Here is a 23389-nt window from a genome sequence, read left to right as displayed (position 1 = left end):
AAAATGTCTGAAAGGGAAAAATGATGAGGACATGCTGCCGGGATGTTTTGTTCATTACTGTCTGTTCAGATTATGAAGAATGGTTTGTAAAAACAAAAGTGAATGTCTGTGTGAGGTGACTGCACTGGACCTGTGCTTCCTCTTTATCTGTTGATTAACTTTTCAGAATGAGCTGGGGGAAAGAAACTATGCCTCAGCAAGAAAATTATTCATTTTTTTCCATTTAACTTTAGGAGATAAGGAATTTATGCTTTCTGTGTCTGTAATCATGACTGTGTAGAGAAATCCAGCATGAGTCATATTCTCCCCTGCTCACACATAATAAACACTGTTATTTCTCTAGATAACACAATTACACATTACAATATTAACATGCACATTAGTCACAATGCGAAACTAAACGAAATTAATTTATTTCTAAATGTTTCTTTGTTTCACCACTCAGGAGGAGGGGACTGTTGAGAGTAATCCTCCTGTTAGGTCTCCCGTTAAACTGCAGTCCTCAGAAATAATTTGCCAGCTCATTTGTATTGAACATTCATCATTTATAAACATTTAGCCCGGTATCTTTAATTATTTGGGGCAGCTTTTCACCACACTTGTCTTCTGCATCAAAGAATACCACAGCAAATATATACATATACTGTATTTATTGGTGTTATAATTTCTAGGTTTACGAGACGATACAAAGCACAGAATGATTCACCTATCCAGCAAGATTAGAGTCTATGGACTGAGCCAGGGATGTGCCTATGCATTATGTCACATCAGTTAGGTTGATAAACAATGTTCCATTCAGACAGTCTCACTGTTGTTGAAACACATCGCAATCACTTGTATCTCAGTGCAGTTTCACCCAGCAGCACGACCCTCTGGCATGTATAGAGGGGTTTCCCCTGATTCTCAAAGGGGGGGGGGGGGTGTTCCAGGACCAGTAACCATCATTAGCTTCACCACACATCAGGAAAGACACTTGATCAGAGGGACATCAAAATCCCACTGAACCTTATTATTAAACGTACTAGCCATCAAATAGAATATTATTCAGTGTCTCAATGACAGCCGTGGCAGCATCACAGCATCAGTGTGATAAAACATTCATGGAACAAGAACCAAGTAACATGCACAGTGGGCAATTCTATGATCAAAAATAAGCCCATATGCGATTTCCTTGGTCTGCTGAGGTAATGTGTCCTTTTGTAAAATAATCCCTCTTCGTCTCTCTTTTCTAGAATCATATCCTGATGGCTAATTAGACATATGGACAGAGACAGGGTTCAGAGCCTATGTACAGGAATATGATATGGACACTGAGAAGGGTTTAGAGTCAGAAGCTGAGCTGCTGACGTGTCCCTCTCATTGACTGACACCTAAGTCGTTGGGATGATGCTTCTGTGCCAAAGATCTGTCTTTTTTAAGGGACAGAGCAGGCATTTCTTTAGTCTGACGTGGGCTACAGGGCTGCATGTAAGGGAATGCATGACTGTTAGCTGTCGGGACTGTTGCCTGTGTTGCCTGAGATGAGGATGCTTTACATAGTTATGTTACTGTAAAGTTTTGGAGTGGAACCAGACCTATAGTCTATGCTGTGTCCTCAATACGTGTGTATGAAGAATGGGGAGGAGAGGAGATGGAAGTTAATAATACAGTGTTGACTGTGAAAGGACAAAATGCCTACTTATTCTTGCATTGTAAATGGGTCGATTTTTGGGGCTTTGTGATGAATATGCAGAATTGCAAATATGCTGCCTCGCCATAAATGCGTCCTGAAGTATAATGGGCTCAAGACAGCAATAAAACCAGGTATTTGCTTCATGTAGCTAGACACCCTCTCATGGCACAACTGATCCAAGACCAGGGAGCCAGATCATACATCTAAATGCAGACAATGCTATTCTAGGATTATAAAAGTTGTGTGTGTGCAACTGACAGAGAGAGGGAGGAAGACAGAACAGTGAGTTAAAAGGTGAAAGAGAGGTTCACCACTACAGCATTCAATGCTGAAGGTGATTGAAGTATTGACACTCAGCTCTCTCTCTGTTCCTGTTGAGTCTAGAGCAGGTGTCCATCACTAAGCCGTGTCCTCCTCTCCACCTCCCAGGTCTGTGTCTTGACAACGGTATCACAGCTGCTGCTGGCTGTAGATACTACACCACACAACTGACAACCCCTGAAGATGTGAACAGAGGCCTCTCTCTACGGTACAGGCCAGGACAGAAAACTCACACACAGCACTGATGGAGCTCTAATTAAAAGCCAGTAGAGAATGAACAGTGCCATTTCTTTGTGTGCGTTCCTCCTACTCACACAAATTCGGCCTACTTTTTTGGTCTTAAATTAAACATGTAACAAAATGAACGATTTCCTTCTGTTCCAGGTTTAGATTTCATTGGGGAAATTGATGGAAAAGTGCTCTCTTCGATTTAAAAGTCGCATTAATTGGATTTTCGGGACTGATGGATGTGGTTGCATCGTGCTCATTCAACAGTTTGCCACTTTTTCCTCAAATTCTCCTGTATAACTGTGAGCATCACCCTCATCGTCTGGACACATTACCTATATGTACATATCTACCTGTTTTTGCTTTGTCATTATGGGGTATTGTGTGTAGATTGATGAGGGGAAAAAAAGATTTAATCCATTTTAGAATAAGGCTGTAATGAAAGAAAATGTGGAAAAAGTCAAGGGGTCAAGGGGTCGTTGTGTTTTTATTCCTTGTGTTATTATTTTTCTATATTTTTTCTATATTTTCCTCTCTACATTGTTGGGAAAGGCCCGTAAGTAAGCATTTATCTGTTAGTCTACACCTGTTGTTTTACGAAGCATGTGACAAATACAATTTGATTTCATTAGATTTTTGTGGCCTTTTGCCTTTTGGTTTAATCATCAGACAGCCATTCTAAGAGTTCATTGTGTATGGTATGAGTACCATTACACAGCTTGATTAACATTTTCAAACGAGTATTAACACCAGACATATTTTCATTTTCCATAAGTTCATCCATCGTTGTAATCAGTTTGTGTGCTTTTCTGCATTCCTGCATGACTTTGACTACCTTTACCATAGCTTGGTACTCAAATTGAATGCATTTTCTTCTTCGCTAGAATCCATTTCTGTCCAGAATGCAACTGACAATACTTCTAGGGAAGCCTTTTCCTATCACAGTTTCAAGTACTGCTTTATTAAGGACCAACGTAGCGCAGTCACGCTTGCACCACTCAGGTATGAGCGCCAAAACACATCACCAGCGCTTGCAACGCGCCATCTTGAACGTGCCCAATAGGCTCCATCAACAAAATGCAATACAATCTCCACCTTCATATGACCAAAACAAAAACAAAACCCACCACCTGACCTGTAACTAGACTAGAATGCCCCTGGTAGTGACAATTGACAACCAACAACACACCAACTGGGAAAATGACTCATCCCCAGGCAGTCACCTACAGGCTCACAAAGAGGTGAATGAAACTCATTCTTGGAGATATAACTTTGCCTTGCATCAAAAGGCCTTGCACCAAGGGCACTAAACCTGTTATTCCATTGAAGTGTTTTATTTGAATACAAAAACTAAATCTCAAACCATTAAATTGCAATGCTCCTCAAGGAGACAGGCCTAAAGTGATGTCAGATGAGTCGCTGTCAGTAGATTGATACAGCAGGTTATTGAAACAGTCAGTGTCAGTTTGTCTGCTGCAGACAAAGCAATGAGGCTGAATATTACAGCTTTCTGTATTTGTCAGACTGCTGGATCATCACAGAGAGGCAGAGGGAGCCCTGATAAATCGCAAGGCTCATTTCCTGGGCCGCACCTCCACTAGCCAGGAAATGACTTGTTCTAACTCATTATTTATGCTGTGGGAGTGCAGTATAGTATGTTGGATGATATGGCCCTGTGTGCAATCATATATTTAGGTACATGCCTATCCTCTAAAGACCATTTTAAAAAGGAATAATCTAGACTATTCGCTTGAACACATTATAAAATCAGTCCACACATGGCTTCTTTGACACAATTACACTCGTTTTTGAGTTTAAATGCATTTCTGGAAAATGTCTGTCAAGACCAATTATACAGAAATTGAATGCCTCTTACACCACTTTAACTGTGCCATTGTGTCATGCATTTAAAGCGCTGTCCCTCATTGAGGAAGCTAGAGACTGTACCTCTGTGTCTCTCCTGCCTCTCTCTCTCTTCTCTCTCTGCTTGGTTTATTGTCCTCTTTTATCATTCAGTAGCTGATCCGTTTTTTCTGTTAGAAAGGCGGCAGCATCTCCCAGAAGGCTCTCTTTGGTCCAGCGTCTCTTTGACTGGTCTACTCACAGACTTTTATTAAAGGGCCTTCTCCATTAAATATGCATAGGGCCAATAACAACTCTAAGTTTCCTCCACCCTCTACCAGAGATTAATAAGACGCTTTTTTCTGAGACATGTCTGTAGTGTGAATAGGTGGGTGGGACTTCATAGACCATTAAATCAAAGCAGTTGAGTTAATCAATATGTACGTGATATACACTGCTCAAAAAAATAAAGGGAACACTTAATACATCTACACGTTCCGCTAGCGGAACGTCTGCTCCAATATCCAATGATGGGCGGGGCGCGAAATTCAAACTCCTCTAAATCCGAAAACTTACACTTTTCAAACATATGACTATGTTACAGCTATTTAAAGACAAGACTCTCCTTTATCTAACCAAACTGTCCGATTTCAAAAAGGCTTTACAGCGAAAGCAAAACATTAGATTATGTCAGCAGAGTACCCAGCCAGGAATAATCACACAGCCATTTTTCAAGCTAGCATATCATGTCACATAAACCCAAACCATATCTAAATGCAGCACTAACCTTTGATGATCTTCATCAGATGACACACCTAGGACATTGTGTTATACAATACATGCATGTCTGTTCAATCAAGTTCATATTTATATCAAAAACCAGCTTTTTACATTAGCATGTGACGTTCAGAACTAGCATTCCCACCGAACACTTCCGGTGATTTTACTAAATTACTCACGATAAACGTTCACAAAAAGCATAACAATTATTTTAAGAATTATAGATACAGAACTCCTCTATGCACTCGATATGTCCGATTTTAAAATAGCTTTTCGGATGAAGCACATTTTGCAATAATGTAAGTACATAGCCCGGCGTTACAGGGCTAGCTATTTAGACACCCTGCAAGTTTAGCCTTCACCAAAATCACATTTCCTATAAGAAAAATGTTCTTACCTTGCTTGTTCTTCATCAGAATACACTGCCAGGACTTCTACTTCAATAACAAATGTAGGTTTGGTCCCAAATAATCCATCGTTATATCCAAACAGCGACGTTTTGTTCGTGCGTTCTAGACACTATCCCAACGCTAAATCTCGGCCACGAGCATGACGCAAAATATGACAAAAAATTTCGAAATATTCCATTACCGTACTTCGAAGCATGTCAACCGCTGTTTAAAACCAATATTTATGCAATTTATCTCGTAGAGAAGCGATAATATTCCGACCGGGAATCTGCCTGTCTGTAAACTGAGGAAAAAACCGAAAGCCGGGGGCGGGGCGTGTCACGCGCCTAAGGCTTAGTCCATTGACTGACCACTCAGCTTTTGCTCTCGTGTGCTTCAGCCAGGGCTTTGAATGACATCATTCCTGTTTTTCCCGGGCTGTGAGACTCCATTGTTGACGTGAGAAGTGTCACGTAAGAGCAGAGATCCTTTGTAAACGATAGAGAGAATCAAGAAGGGCAAGAAATGTTCAGACAGGGTACTTCCTGAACAGAAGCATCTCAGGTTTTTGCCTGCCATAGGAGTTCTGTTATACTCACAGACACCATTCAAACAGTTTCAGAAACTTTGGAGTGTTTTCTCTCCAAAGCTAATAATTATATGCATATTCCAGTTTCTGGGCAGGACTAATAATCAGATTAAATCGGGTACGTTTTTTATCCAGCCGTGAAATTACTGCCCCCTAGATGTAAGAGGTTAAACAACACAATGTAACTCCAAGTCAATCACACTTCTGTGAAATCAAACTGTCCACTTAGGAAGCAACACTGATTGACAATAAATTTCACATGCTGTTGTGCAAATGGAATAGACAACAGGTGGAAATTATAGGCAATTAGCAAGACACCCCCAATAAAGGAGTGGTTCTGCAGGTGGGGACCGCAGACCACTTCTCAGTTCCTATGCTTCCTGGCTGATGTTTTGGTCACTTTTGAATGCTGGCAGTGCTTTCACTCTAGTGGTAGCATGAGACGGAGTCTACAACCCACACAAGTGGCTCAGGTAGTGCAGCTCATCCAGGATGGCACATCAATGCGAGCTGTGGCAAGAAGGTTTGCTGTGTCTGTCATCGTAGTGTCCAGAGCATGGAGGCGCTACCAGGAGACAGGCCAGTACATCAGGAGACGTGGAGGAGGCCGTAGGAGGGCAACAACCCAGCAGCAGGACCGCTACCTCCGCCTTTGTGCAAGGAGGAGCAGGAGGAGCACTGCCAGAGCCCTGCAAAATGACCTCCAGCAGGCCACAAATGTGCATGTGTCTGCTCAAACGGTCAGAAACAGACTCCATGAGGGTGGTATGAGGGCTCGACGTCCACAGGTGGGGGTTGTGCTTACAGCCCAACACCGTGCAGGACGTTTGACATTTGCCAGAGAACACCAAGATTGGCAAATTCGCCACTGGCGCCCTGTGCTCTTCACAGATGAAAGCAGGTTCACACTGAGCACATGTGACAGACGTGACAGAGTCTGGAGACACCGTGGAGAACGTTCTGCTGCCTGCAACATCCTCATTTCTTTGGGGGGCCACACAGCCCTCCATGTGCTCGCCAGAGGTAGCCTGACTGCCATTAGGTACCGAGATGAGATCCTCAGACCCCTTGTGAGGCCATATGCTGGTGCGGTTGGCCCTGGGTTCCTCCTAATGCAAGACAATGCTAGACCTCATGTGGCTGGAGTGTGTCAGCAGTTCCTGCAAGAGGAAGGCATTGATGTTATGGACTGGCCCGCCCGTTCCCCAGACCTGAATCCAATTGAGCACATCTGGGACATCATGTCTCGCTCCATCCACCAACGCCACGTTGCACCACAGACTGTCCAGGAGTTGGCGGATGCTTTAGTCCAGGTCTGGGAGGAGATCCCTCAGGAGACCATCCGCCACCTCATCAGGAGCATGCCCAGGCGTTGTAGGGAGGTCATACAGGCACGTGGAGGCCACACACACTACTGAGCCTCATTTTGACTTGTTTTAAGGACATTACATCAAAGTTGGATCAGCCTGTAGTGTGGTTTTCCACTTTAATTTTGAGTGTGACTCCAAATCCAGACCTCCATGGGTTGATAAATTGGATTTCCATTGATTATTTTTGTGTGATTTTGTTGTCAGCACATTCAACTATGTAAAGAAAAAAGTATTTAATAAGATTATTTCATTCATTCAGATCTAGGATGTGTTATTTTAGTGTTCCCTTTATTTTTTTGAGCAGTGTATAATAGAAATGACAATACTGTACATAACATCAAACTTAGAAGAATTTTAACGGTGGTAAATGTGGCCGGTTCAAATATCTCTCTCCCTATGTCCTGTGAGTCTGAGTCACATTATGAGAGGAGGAGTATTCCGATGTTCCACCTACACTATTACAGCCTGTTGTTGTTCTCATCTGCTGTTTCCCATTCAGTTTCTGCAAAGAGTTGTGTAATCCAAATCTTTCTATTCAGTTGTAGGGGTAGCAGGAGTATACAAACAGGGTCTCAGGGGCTACGCTGTGTTTGGTGTGGCTCATCCCTAGAGCTAGTCATCACAGACATAATTTTGATGGATTAAATAACATTGGGAAAGTTACAGCGCATGAGAGGACACAAATCAATGACACAGTCAATTGTTTTCCAAAGGCAAACACACTGATCAAAATGTATTATAGCCTAGAACTACCCACTTCCCATGCATTTCATTTGGGGTCTAACCATTGTGCCAATCATGGTAAATCATTTAGACGGAAAATCAATACACATTGCAAATCCCTGGTAGGCACACAAGTCACAGGAGGAACTTAAAATGTCAAGGAATTTCTTCCAAACAATACCTTACCAAGCAGACGACAAGTCCTTATCTGCCTTCTAAATTGCTGGAGTGTATTAAGACTAACAAAAGAGAGAGTGTTATAATGGACTGTAAGATGAACAACTTAAATTGCATTTTGAATTGCAGGAAGGGGATTTGAAGGAGGCCTACGGAATTAATGCAGAGGCTTGGGAGGCACCTAGCAGTCCAGTGGATGGGGGCCTTTGTTAGTAGGGGCCCAGGGGACTGAGGAGTCGGGTAGAGCAGCGCAACCTCTGAATCATCATGCTGCAGTCTCACAGGTTCCAAGGGAATGGAGAATGATTGGCTCTAGTCTAAAACAACCATTTTGATTCTATAGGCTACCAAGGACAGAACACAATAGTACTTCAACATTGATCAAGTTATCACAGCGCCTGCCTACCTGTAATTACCATGTAGCCTCATGGGTATTAGCAGCCTGGCCTCAGAGGCATACAAAATATATTTTATGTATTTCTGAGCACCTCCAAGAGTTATGATACTTACTAATGGTCTAGTTACTTTAGACAGAAATGAAAGTAGGGAGGTGGGTGGGGGGGATGGGTAGACATAATCCACAACAGTCTACCAGTCTAGCAATCTAAAAGTTGCATGTTCGAGTAGTGTCGGGGACAGCTGAAGCATTTTAGCTAACCCTTACCCTAACTCTTATTCTACACTTTAAAAAAAAGGTCTAGGGTTTTTTGTCTGTCCCCATAGGATAACCCATTGAAGGACCCTTTTTGGCTCCAGGTACAACCCTTTTGGTTCCAGGTAGAACCCTTTTTGCGTTCCATGTAAAATCCTTTCCACAGACGGTTCTATATGGAACCCAAAAGGGTTCTATGTCACGTCCTGAACATAGAAAGATGTTATTTTCTATGGGAGAGTAGGTCAGGGCGTGACAGGTTTTTCCTTCTTCTATGTTTTCTATTTCTATGTTTAGGTTCTAGTTTTGTATTTCTATGTTGGGGTTTTGGTTGGGACGATCTCCAATTAGAGGCAACTGGTCCTCGTTGTCTCTAATTGGAGATCATACTTAAGTAGGCGTTTATCCACCTGGGTTTTGTGGGTGATTAATTTTGAGTTGTGTATGTGTTCATGTCTGCGTCACGGTTTGTTGTTTTTCATTTCAGTGTATTTATACATTGCATAGTTTCACAGTATAAATAAAAATGTGGAACGACACACACGCTGCACTTTGGTCCGCTCATTCCTACGACAACCGTGACATTCTAGCTGGAACCATAAAGGGTTTTCCTATGGGGATAGCCCCAAAAATTCTAAGCTTTGTCATTTTAGTTATCCTAACTTTTGTTGTTAGTTCCCCTAACCGCCAATGTAAATTCTCCCTGTAATTCTCCTTTGTTTTAAGCAATCTGGTCTCAGATAAAGACGTGCAATACCATTGGTCCTCCAAGAAGTATGATAATTATGTAATCTAATTTGTATGCTATTTCCCACCGGGTAAGACATCTGGTACTATACATCCTCTAAATTGTATGATCGCTTTCCATTCATAACCTAAACTAAATGGAGTGTCACAGATTTTTTTATTTAACTAGGCAAGTCAGTTAAGAACAAATTCTTATTTACAATGACGGCCTACCGGGGAGCATTGGTTTAACTGCCTTCTTCAGGGACAGAACAACAGATTTCTACCTTGTCAGCTCAGGGATTCAATCCTGTAACCTTTCAGTTACAGGCCTAACGCATTAACCACTAGGCTACCTGCCGCCCCAGTATAATAGGAATTGCTCTGAGACCATGTTGGTATTAGGGGCACTTTCTGTAAAGTGACACCCAGTGGGGTTGTAAAATGGCTGGCTTCCCGGAGACAGATTACACATCTTCCTGTACTAAAAAGCGCTTTCAATTAAAATTCCCTATTTGACTAGGCTTATTCTGAAGCCTGGAAACCAGCCCTCAAAGTTTTACACTACATTAAATATGTGGTTTATGACCATTTAGGATCTGATTGATAGGAGTGATTGAGTTCATTACCCCCCAAGTTAGTCTGTGAAGTCCTACTGGAACTATGAAACGATCACCCTCAGTGCAGGCAGGGCTCCTCAGTGTGTGGAGATCTGCTTGTTTGTCATGATGCAGTACACCGCCACTGCTAGAGTGCCTGATTAATTAGTCTTGCGTGTTAGCACAGGGACAGTGGGCAAGGTGAAACCCTAAGGGGGAGGCCTCAGCCTCATTAATCCTGAGAATCTGATTCCAGATACCTTTGAGCCACCTTGCCAATCTATGAGACGTGAGGTGAGATGAAGGGTTACTCTGCTCATTTCCATGAGACGACTATCGTTGAAGTTCTGACGTGTGATAAAACGGCATAATGAAAAGGTTCACAGAAGAGACAGGGGTACACTGTGATAGTTGCTGTGTAAATATACATCATCTATAGCATGCACTGACGAAACATAGTTAAATTTGAGTTTTAATTAGGATGAGATTTAAATGACTAGCAGATGTTAACCATGATTTGGCTTGAACAGAGTCATTTCAATGTGCGTGAACGAGGAAGAAATGATCATGTGATTTTGGTTCAAATGATTTGCGGGATGTTTATTCTCAAACTAATATGGCATTTTGGCAGAAAATAGGTCTCAAAGCAGCTGTAAAGCACTTTATTCCATATCATCATACACAATGATTGTTAACTTCTAGCAAACACAACCGAATGCACAAGTATACATTCATAACCATACTCACAGCTGGCCTTTGACAATTTTCAAGATGTACCTCATGCAGCTGGAGCTACATTAAACAAAAATATAAACGCAACATGCAACATTTTCAAAGATTTTACTGAGATACAGTTCATATAAGGAAATCAGTCAATTGAAATGAACTCATTAGGCTCTAATCTATGGATTTCACATGACTGGGAATACAGATATGCATCTGTTGGTCACAGATACCTTAAAAAAAAGGTAGGGGTGTGGATCAGAAAACCAGTCAGTATCTGGTGTGATCACCATCTGCCTCATGCAGCGCAACACATCTCCTTTGCATATAGTTAATCAGGCTGTTGATTGTGGCCTGTGGAACGTTGTCCCACTCTTCTTCAATGGCTGTGCTAAGTTGCTGGATTTGGCGGGAACTGGAACACGCTTTTATACATGTCAATTCAGAGCATCCCAAACATGCTCAGTGGATGACATGTCTGGTGAGTATGCAGGCCATGGAAGAACTGGGACATTTTCAGCTTCCTGGAATTGTGTACAGATCCTTGCAACATGGGGCTGTGCATTATCATGCTAAAACATGAGGTGATGGCGGCGGATGAATGGCACGACAATGGGCCTGAGGATCTTGTCACTGTATCTCTGTGCATTCAAATTGACATCGATAAAACGCAATTGTGTTCATTGTCTGTAGCTTATGCCTGCCCATACCATAACCCCACCACCACCATGGAGTACTCTGTTCACAACGTTGACATCAGCGAACCGCTTGCCCTCTGCCCGATCCAGTTGAAACCGGGATTCATTTGTGAAGAGCACACTTCTCCAGTGTGCCAGTGGCCATCAAAAGTGAGCATTTGCCTACTGAAGTCAATTACGATGTTGAACTGCAGTCAGGTCAATACCCTGGTGAGGACAACAAGCATTCAGATGAGCTTCCCTGAGACGGTTTCAGAAATTTTGTGCAGAAATTCTTCGGTGGTGCAGTTTCATCCGCTGTCCGAGTGACTGGTCTCAGACAATCCCGCAGGTGAATAAGCCGGATGTGGAGGTCCTGGGCTGACGTGGTTACATGTGGTCTGCGGTTGTGAAACCAGTTGGATGTACTGCCAAATTCTCTAAAACTATGTTGGAGGCGGCTTATGGTAGAGAAATGAACGTTCAATTCTCTGGCAACAGCTCTGTTGGACATTCCTGCAGTCAGCATGCCAATTGCACACTCCCTCAAAACTTGAGCCATCTGTGGCATTGTATTGTGTGACAAAACTGCACATTTTAGAGTGGTCTTTTGTTGTCCCTAACACAAGGTGCACCTGTGTAATGATCATGCTATTTTATCAGCTTCTTGATATGCCACACCTGTCAGATGGATGGATTATCTTATCTTGGTAAAGGAGAAATGCTCACTAACCGGGATGTAAACAAATGCGTGCACAAAATTTGACAGAAATAAGCTTTTTGTAAGTATGGAACTTTTCTAGTATCTTTCATTTCAGCTCATTAAACATTGGACCAACACTTTACATGCTGCGTTTATATTTTTGTTCAGTATAGTTTAAAATTCAAAAGGCACTCGCACATCTGAGCAATCTTTTTACAGGTGCATGGTAACAGTTGAACAAGATTAAGGAAAAAAGCTCTGACGAAGGCCGTGAGGCCGATACGTAAGCTTATTAAAGATCAGTGATACTATCAAGAGCAGTGTGCAGTGTCCTTTTTCCTTAATCTTGTTCAATATAGTTTAAAATCAAGGAAGAATAACGAAAATGCATTTTACATTTACACTATATTTTAGTAATTTAGCAGCAAGCACTCTTATCCAGAGCAATTTAAAATAATTGCATTTAAAAGTTTTTCTGTCTGTACTTGTTATCTAATGGATTCAGTCTAATTATAAACATAAAGCACTCCGACACCTCTTCCCTCAAATTATACCCCTCTTTTGTATGAGTCACCAGTGTTGGCATTTAAGGAGTTGGCTGGATGGTGAGAAGTGCAACCAGTGGTCATGTGTTCATTTCATAACTCTGAGCTCTATGTATGCACTACCTCCTGCCAATCATCACTGGGTGGGCTCAACGGATGGAAAGGGATTTCAGTGAAAGGCAGGTAATGATTTATGTGTCCTTGAAATGAAATACACCAGCATGAGCTTTAGCACACTGAATACTCACCACTCGCTATAATGTCTCTCTGGAGAACCACTATAAAAGTGACTGGCACATAAAAATGCCATCAAGAAAATGACAGCTTTCCTCCCTTGGACCAAGTGTGTAATTGCATATGAAAGAGTAAATAACACCCGAGGCTTGAAAAGAAATGTGTGTTAGTGTGGCAGTCAGCTGTCATACCATTCCTCTGTTGACTTTGCGTTAAGTTAAGCAGGGTTAGGCCTGGTAGGTACCTTAATGGGAGATCATCCAAGTGGTGGAGGGAAACCCAATGCCCAAGGACAGTGGCAGGGATGCAAAACCCCCACTGGCCTCTTCCCATTGGAAGGCGATGTGAGGCTGACATGTATTACCCAGGCGGGTGCTATGCATACAATGTAAAACATTTTGAGACTGGTGAAAAGCGTAATAGAAAATGCAATCCATTATTATGATCATTAATGACACTTTGAACAATGTGGTTCCTCTGAATTACACACATGTAGGCTTTTCAAACGGTTGGGATTGAATGATGAGAAATCTTTTCAAGACATTTGGTTATACTCCTCTGAAAACATTCAATGGGGGGGGGGGGGGGGTCAACAGTACAGGCAGAGAAAGTCATTAACAGAACAGCAAGTCTTTTTTCATCCATTTAATGTAGCACCACTGAGTTCCATTGCTCACATTCTGTACATATCCAGTCTGCATTGACATAGGGCAGCTGCACAATATCATTCAAGAGCTCTGCTTCTCCTCGTCTTGCCCCACTTTGAGACACAATTTCTATTTCCATTTAAGTCATTTGCAGAACCTCTTATCCAGAGCAATTAGGGTTAAGTGCCTTGCTCAAGGGCACAAAAACAGATTTTAACCGTTGACTCAAACCAGCAACCTTTCGGTTACTGGCCCTACGCTTTTAACCTCTAGGATACCTGCTGGGTTTTACTGTGGTCTTCATCTAAGGTTTCCAATACTGACCTCTATTGATTTTTCCCATTACTCATCCTGGTAGACATATTTTCAACACATTGACGAAAGAGAGAAGTCTGTAATTGGTGGTTGTACGTATACAAATGTTTTTTTCTTTATGTGGAGCCCAGCTTGCTAATGAAAGGACAACCTCAAAATTAAGTTTCTACAGTATGTATACTGAACAAAAATATTAACGCAACATGCAACAATTTCAAAGGTTTTACTGAGTTACAGTTCACATAAGGAAGTCAGTCAATTGAAATACATTCATTAGGCCCTACAGATATGGATCTGTACCTTAAAAAAAAGGTAGGGGCATGGATCAGAAAACCAGTCAGTATCTGGTGTGACCACCAATTGCCTCATGCAGCGCGAGACATTTCCTTTGCATAGAGTTGATCAGGCTGTTGATTGTGGCCTGTGGAATGTTATCGCTGTGCATTATCATGCTGAAACATGAGGTGATGGCGGCGGATGAATGGCATGACAATGGTCCTCAGGATGTCATCACGGTATTTCTGTGCATTCAAATTGCCATAAATAAAATCCAATTGTGTTCTTTGTCCATAGCTTATGCCTGTCCATACCATAACCCCACCGCCACCATGGGGCGTTCACAACATTGACATCAGCAAACCGCTTGCCCGCTCAACGCAATACACGTGGTCTGCGGTTGTGAGGCCAGTTGGATGTACTGCCAAATTCTCTAAAACAACAATGGAGGTGGCTTATAGTAGAAATAATTACATTCGTGCAGTCAGTATGCCAATTGCACAGTCCCTCAAAACTTGAGACATCAGTGGCATTGTGTTGTGTAACAAACTGCACATTTTAGAGTGGCCTTTTGTTGTCCCCGCACAAGGTGCACCTGTGTAATGATCATGCTGTTTAATCAGCTTCTTGATATGCCACACCTGTCAGGTGGATGGATTATCTTGGCAAAGGATAAATGCTCACTAACAGAGATGTAAACAAATGTGTGCACAACATTTGAGAGAAATAAGCTTTTTGTGCATATGGAACATTTCGGGGTTGTTTTATTTCACCTCATGAAACATGGGCCCAACACTTTACATGTTGCATTTATATTTTTGTTCAGTGTAGTAAAAATGCTCTCTTTGACCACACTTGTGATTCACAGAAACCAAGACTACCATAAAGCCTGGTCTCATCTCCTCATTAAGGAATATTAAATGCAGAAGATGGAGATTTGGGCTCTGGGACACAAAGATCATAGATATTTCAGTATATGCAGGGCAAATGCACTCTGCCCCCATCAAAATGAGGTCAGCTTTGGCTAAACTAATTTGTAGCCTGATAGATAAACATGATCAAAGACATGCAGATCGCAGCCTTGCCTTCCTGGAATCTTGGCACAGATCCTCCCCCACTGCTGAATACAGCGCAGGTCCTTCATAACAACATACTGAAACCAAGTACCTGAGGATGCTTGCAGGCATGCAAGCAAACACACTCACACACATGCAGTATGAAACAAGAGGAGCACCTTTGAGAGCAAATAACAAGCCAGCACCAAGATAAACAGCACATCTAGGCACATCTCAGTGTGAACACTTTCAGGAAACTGCCAGGCCTTATCCTGTCTCGATTCTCACATATATGTGTGAGGCACAGAAGTTGTTTACCGTTGGTTAAAACAACTCTGGAGAGTGTGCTTGAGGATGTGATAAATGCTCTGTTCTGGAGGTGTTACTACAGCAGAACAAATATCTCACTCATGGAGATCTCGAGGAAAAGATTGCTGATATGGAAAGTGGATGAAGATTAGTCTGAAGAAAATCAATGGATGTAAGTTATATGACTGTCAATAGTTAGATTCATCATATTTGGCAAAAATGTTTGCATATTGTCCCTGAGAATTTCAATCACAAACAACCATGAAAACATCACATCAAGGATGCACTGTATTTGAAAAATCTCCTGAAAGCCCACTTTAAATTCAGCCTTTGCTGGGTGTTGAAAATCTCTGAGCTGACAGCCTTGACACTTCATTCATAACGAGCAACATGGGAACTGAGTGTAACTTTCTACTGACTTTTCCAAAATGATGGAGACACCCAGAATCATCTATGAGCTGTTCTTCACTTGAACTGAAAATTGGTGCCATCACACACAAACATTTCATTTCGATTCTCTGCTGTGTGTGCCTGCATTCTCCATGCCTCAGACAATGCCTCACCAAGCCTCGACAGTCCTTTTTTTAAATCTTCATCCAAGGCCACCTATTGAAAATCCCAGCACAACTCTCTCCAGTGAGGATGTCTCAAACTTCAGTGTGGATTTTAAATTCAGAAAAACACATTTACTTGGTCTGTGCTCAAACATTTGTAAGTATCTTCACATCGCATGTGAAAAGCACATAAGATAGTGAGTGTAGCGAGAAAGCATGTATTGAAATAGTGTACTATGAACAGCTGTATTGCTCTCAACAAGAAGGGCATATGCTTTTCTATTCTGAAACACAAAAATTTGTCAGTAAAACCCCTGAGAATGTCACTGCTGCATGACTTCAGTATTCATTTGAATATGAATAATCTGAATATGGCTGAAAATCACACATCACACACAATCACATAAAGTACAGTACAGTATGTTCAGTCAGTGAGTGAGACTGCTTCCAGTCTCAGTATTCCACACACGGCTGCAAGCCCTCTCTCGATCAATACCTAGAGTTTAGCATCTGTCATAAGATTCAGTCCACAGCTAATATCCATCAAACACCACTTGACGGCCAAGTATTGAGTTCTGGTGGACAGAGATGGTGGACACATTTCTCTTCATGTCAGCATGTGTACATCAGGGGATTACACTCTCCTATTAGCATCTCTAAAAGTTCTAAAGACAATGAAGTCCATCTAAATATTGAAAGGGGATCAAGAAAACCAAACTGTGAATCTACCAATCTAGCCTATAACACATTACTGTATTACAACCACTTTCTATATTTTAAGTTTTATAATGAAATACTCCTTACCCTGTGTCTTTTCTCTCCCTTGGCCAGCTGGCCTAGGTGGCTTGGCATGTATAGATAGGCCAGTCCTTTAATCAGGCTTTAATTCATAGTGTGTATCAGAGTGGGAGATAAAGCACCCACATCGCTCAGTCCTGACAGGACACCTCCCTGCATGCCAAAGTCACTTGGCACCACCAATCTGACGGCCATTTGTCTCACTAAGCCTGAGGGATTTGGTTGGGAATGTTATACAGTGGCATAACAGCGGCTCATTTGAGTAGGGTCAAGGTTTTTGTCTGTCTGTAACTGATACAGTTGAAGTCAGAAGTTTACATACACCTTAGCCAAATACATTTAAACTCAGTTTTTCAATATTCCTGATATTTATTCCTAGTAAACATTCCCTGTCTTAGGTCAGTTAGGATCACCACTTCATTTTAAGAATGTGAAATGTCAGAATAATAGTAGAGAGATTGATTTATTTCAGCTTTAATTTCATCACATTTCCAGTGGGTCAGAAGTTAACATACACTCAATTAGTATTTGGTTGCATTGCCTTTAAATTGTTTAACTTGGGTCAAACGTTTCGGGTAGCCTTCCACAATCTTCCCACAATAAGTTGGGGGAATTTTTGGCCCATTCCTCCTGACAGAGCTGGTGTAACCAAGTCAGGTTTGTAGGCCTCCTTGCTCGCACACGCTTTTCAGTTCTGCCCACAAATGTTCTATAGGATTGAGGTCAGGGCTTTGTGATGGCCACTCCAATACCTTGACTTTGTTGTCCTTAAGCCATTTTGCCACAACTTTGGAAGTATGCTTGGGGTCATTGTCCATTTGGAAGACCCATTTGTAACCAAGCTTTAACTTCCTGACTGATGTCTTGAGATGTTGCTTCAATATATCCACATAATTTTCCACCCTCATGATGCCATCTATTTTGTGAAGTGTACCAGACCCTCCTGCAGCAAAGCACCCCCACAACATGATGCTGCCACCCCCCATGCGTCACGGTTGGGATGGTGTTCTTCGGCTTGCAAACCTCCCCCTTTTTCCTCCAAACATAATGATGGTCATTATGGCCAAACAGTTCTATTTTTGTTTCATCAGACTAGAGGACATTCTCCAAAAAGTGCGATCTTTGTCCCCATGTGCAGTTGCAAACCGTAGTCTGGCTTTTTTATGGCGGGTTTTAGAGCAGTGGCTTCTTCCTTGCTGAGCGGCCTTTCAGGTTATGTTGATATAGGACAAATTTTACTGTGGATATAGATACTTTTGTAACCGTTTCCTCCAGCATCTTCACAGGGTCCTTTGCTGTTGTTCTGGGATTGATTTGCACTTTTTGCACCAATGTACGTTCATCTCTAGGAGACAGAACGCGTCTCCTTCCTGAGCGGTATGACGGCTGCGTGGTCCCATGGTGTTTATACTTGCGTACTATTGTTTGTACAGATGAATGTGGTACCTTCAGGCGTTTGGAAATTGCTCCCAAGGATGAACCAGACTTGTGGAGGTCTAAAAAAAAATATGACGTCTTGGCTGATTTCTTTTGATTTTCCCATGATGTCAAGCAAATAGGCACTGAGTTGGAAGGTAGACCTTGAATTAAATCCACAGGTACATCTCCAATTGACTCAAATTATGTCAATTAGCCTATCAGAAGCTTCTAAAGCCATGACATCATTTTCTGGAATTTTCCAAGCTGTTTAAAGGCACAGTCAACGTAGTGTATGTAAACTTCTGACCCACTGGAATTGTGATACAGTGAATTATAAGGGAAATAATCTGTCTGTAAACTATTGTTGGAAAAATGACTTGTGTCATTGCCAAAGTAGATGTCCTGACCGACTTGCCAAAACTATAGTTTGATAACAAGACATTTGTGGAGTGGTTGAACAACAAGTTTTAATGATTTCAACCTAAGTGTATGTAAACTTCCGACTTCAAATGTACTTTCTTGCCAGTCCTGGGTATCAGGACTACAGCTAAACTAAAAGTACCTTGCTCTTTGCCCATGAAATGATTACATGGGGGCAGTCTCATTATGATTTGATTGAAATGTATCAATATTATGCAACATTTGGAGCTCTGTTTTTCATTCCAACACAGCTGGGAATGAACAATTCACATCAGCATTACACGGTTTCTAATTCTTGGTTACAGTCAACTATAACTAAACAGAAAAAGTTGTTTGCCTATTATTCACAGATCATGGATCATTTCAGAATTTGCAGCGATTCCCTCTGAAATAGGATGACAACCTCAAGGGCTATTGAACCTAAATATTGGGAGAAGTGACTTTTCCACAGATTAATAACTTTAAGGGGATGTAAGCGAAGTGACTGCATTGTGCAGTTCGGGGCCAGGCTCAACGTGGGCGGAGTCAACTGTTTGAGTCCGCCCACATTTGACCCTGCCCACCGGTGTTTTATTTGTCCATCTGAGGTTTGACAGTCACACACTGAATGCAAACACACACGTTTGTGCAAGGCACATGTTGAATACAAACGCATTTCATTTTTGAAGTTCGTAAGGAATATTATATACAGTGGTACCAACACATGTGTTGTAACACTTTTTGCTTCATGCTATATTTTAGACAAGCTATATTGTTGCAGTGAACAACAGACTTGTTATGTATATCATGTACTGTTAAAATTGTTGATAAATATAACTTTGTAATTATATTATTCCATTGAGCATATATATATATATACACACAGTTACTACCTATCCTGATTTATAATGCTATTTACTTTCCTCATGAGAATGGAGACAGACTACACCATATAGACATACTGACAAGCTGAATGTGCTTTGTACATGAAGTTATACCAGCTCCAGTAAAGAGATCAGAGACTCGGGTGACTTCTACGTCATCTTTACTTGTCACGGGTGTGCGTACTGGTAGCGAAGTCAGGTGCAGTAGAGCAGAGAGTTGTGAACAGGCGCACTCTTTATTTGGGCAGAAGCACAACAAACGGACGCAACAGCGTCAAACCTCCAGCCAAAATGCAAAAAGAGAAATGCGCAAAATACAGTCACAAAAACAAACGTTAATAATCCAACCTCCTATGGGTTACACAAGAATACCCAGGGGGGAAATAACCAGCCTGACGCGTCACACTGAACATGTAACAAAACTATTCCACACAAGGACATGGGGGGAACAGAGGAATATATATATATATATACAATGTGATTAGGGAATGTAAACCAGGTGTGCGAGGAACAAGACAAAACAAATGGAACAATGAAAAATGGAGCGGCGATGGCTAGAAGGCCGGTGACGTCGACCGCCGAACGCCGCATGAACAAGGACAGGAGCCGACTTCAGTGGAAGTCGTGACATTACTAAACAACACAATTAACAAAGGAAATCATTAAGACAGCAGACAATAACAAGGTTTGACCACTCCTCAAAAATGGCTTCACCGCTGCTCCTCAAAAGAGACAAAAACAGTCATTTTCTTGTTGTCAACTGCCTCCACATAGAACATCTCATAATCTCTCTGTAACTGGAACAAGAACATGAATGGTTCCTTGAGGGTAATATTTTGCTCTTCATCCAGGCCATTATGCAACCGTAGTTCTTTAAGGGTTGTAATGCGTCTTCCCCATCCATCCCAATTACACTAGGGAGGGAAACGATGCCTTTAAATGTTTGGAGTTCGCACCACCTTGCTGCCTCTAGGGTGTCCCTTAGAAGAACATCTGCTTCCTTGAAGAAAAAAGAAGAATAATTATTAAGAGTAATGCCTCATTGGGTGATCAAGACGAATTACACTCCACTTTCACAATACCACCATGCAAACAAAAGCCCCTATTACTAAGGGGTTTTCAGTGATATCTATAACTATTCAAAAGGTCATCACAACTATTATATCTTGCCATGCATCAAGCCTTCGGCATTACACACAGTATTGTTGCCATGCAATAGCAGCAATGAAAGTGTGTCGCATTTCCACAACTGAAGCCACACTTTATGATTGTGAACTCTGAAAGAGAGGAAAAACAGTAAAGTAACAAGTTATAAAATTACATTAAATACACTGATGTAACTGGAAAAATAGTGCAAATCAAAAAACCGTGAACGTCAAATATATTAAATAAACAAAGAAAGAAATAGTACCTCTGTGCCTCACTGAAGCGTGACCTTTGATGTGGTTGTTGACCCTATATGTGCAGAAAGGGCTGTGATGAAGTTGACTGCTGCTGTATTTTTTAATTTTGGGACTTTCGCCCTCCAATAACACACTAACGTGTCTCTATACATCAAATAAAATAAGCATAGACATAAAAGGCATGATAATTAGAAAGCCATAAAATAAGCAATAGGCATTTCATTTCATTATTGTATATACTATGTGTAGGCTGTATAGACTCGCTTTGTGTAAATTAGGGAATGTCCATCGGCATCAACGATACACATTTAGAGCCAGCCAAACACAACAAGGCATACATTAAAGAAACAGAAAATCAACGATCAAATCGATTACATACAGTGGCAAGAAAAAGTATGTGAACCCTTTGGAATTATCTGGATTTCTGCATAAAATGGTCATAAAATTTGATCTGATCTTCATCTTTGTCACAACAACAGACTAACACAGTCTGCTTAAACTAATAACACACAAATTATTGTATTTTTCTTGTCTATATTGAATACATCATTTAAACATTCACAGTGTAGGTTGGGAAAAGTATGTTAACCCCTATGCTAATGACTTCTCCAAAAGCTAATTGGAGTCAGGAGTCAGCTAACCTGGAGTACAATCATTGCGACGGGTTGAAGATGTTGGTTAGAGCTGCCCTGCCCTATAAAAAACACTCACAAAATTTGAGTTTGCGATTCTGAAGAGGCATTGCCTGATGTGAACCATGCCTTGAACTAATGAGATCTCAGAAGACACAAGATTAAGAATTGTTGACTTGCATAAAGCTGGAAAGGGTTACAAAAGTATTTCTAAAAGCCATTATGTTCATCGGGACACGGTAGGACAAATTGTCTATAAATGGAGAAAGTTCAGCACTGTTGCTACTCTCCCTAGGAGTGGCTGTCCTGCAAAGACGACTGCAAGAGCACAGCGCAGAATACTTAATGAGGTTAAGAAGAATCCTAGAGTGTCAGCTAAAGACTTACAGAAATCTCTGGAACATGCTAACATCTCTGTTGACGAGTCTACGATAAGTAAAACACTAAACAAGAATGGTGTACATGGGAAGACACCACGGAAGAAGTCACTGCTGTCCAAAAATAACATTGCTGCACGTCTGAAGTTCGCAAAAGAGCATGTGGATGTTTCACAGCGCTACTGGCAAAATATTCTGAGGACAGATGAAACTAAAGTTGAGTTGTTTGGAAGGAACACACAAAACTATGTGTGGAGATAAAAAGCACATCAACATCAACCTCATCAACTGTAAAGTATGGTGAAGGGAGCATCATGGTTTGAAGCTGCTTTGCTGCCTCAGGGCCTGGACAGCTTGCTATCATCGAAGGAAAAATGAATTTTCAAGTTCATCAAGACATTTTTCAGGAGAATGTAAGGCTATCTGTCTGCCAATTGAAGCTCAACAGAAGTTGGGTGATGCAACAGGACAACAACCCAACACACAGAAGTAAATCAACAACAAAATGGCTTCAACAGAAAAAAATATGCCTTCTGGAGTGGCCCAGTCAGAGTCCTGACCTCAACCGGATTGAGATGCTGTGGCATGACCTCAAGAGAGCGGTTCACACCAAACATCCCAAGAATAATGCTGAACTGAATCAGTTTTGTGAAGAGGAATGGTCCAAAATTCCTCCTGACTGTTGTGCAGGTCTGATCCACAACTACAGAAATGTTTGGTTGAGGTTATTGCTGCCAAAGTAGGGTCAACCAGTTATTAAATCCAGAGGTTCACATACTTTTCCCACCCTGCATAGGGAATGTTTACACGCTGTGGTCAATAAAGACATGAAAACGTATGATTGTTTGTGTGTTATTAGTTTAAGCAGAATGTGTTTGTCTATTGTTGTGACTTAGATGAAGATCAGATCAAATTTGATGACCAATTTATGCAGAAGTCCAGGTAATTCCAAAGGGTTCACATACTTTTTCTTGCCACTGTAACTGTACATGTAAACCTAGGCTTACTGCTCAAGTAGCAAATTAGCTAAGCAATTAGCTAGCTCACGTGCAAAAGGGTGCTATTGCTAATTAGCTAGGTCACGTGCAAATGGGTGCTAATTAACGCTGTGCGAACATCGTTGTGATAGTTGGCTATATAAAAATCTACCACTGCATTGGTATAACATGAATATTACAAAGTACATTATGCATAATGACAGTCTCACTTACTTCCATGGTTTATATTTTTATCCATGTAGGTTAGGTTCAATTAAGATTAGATTTTGTTGATGTTGATACCTTCATCATGAACTTCAACTTGGGTGACCTTGAAGGAGACGGGAAGGGTTCGGGTTAAACACGTTTGACTCCACCCACATTGAGCCCAGCC

This window comes from Salmo trutta, chromosome 12 (assembly GCF_901001165.1).
Source record: "Salmo trutta chromosome 12, fSalTru1.1, whole genome shotgun sequence".
Taxonomy (NCBI): Eukaryota; Metazoa; Chordata; class Actinopteri; order Salmoniformes; family Salmonidae; genus Salmo; species Salmo trutta.
The sequence above is the reverse complement of the archived record's forward strand: the minus strand, read 5'-3'. Positions refer to the sequence as shown.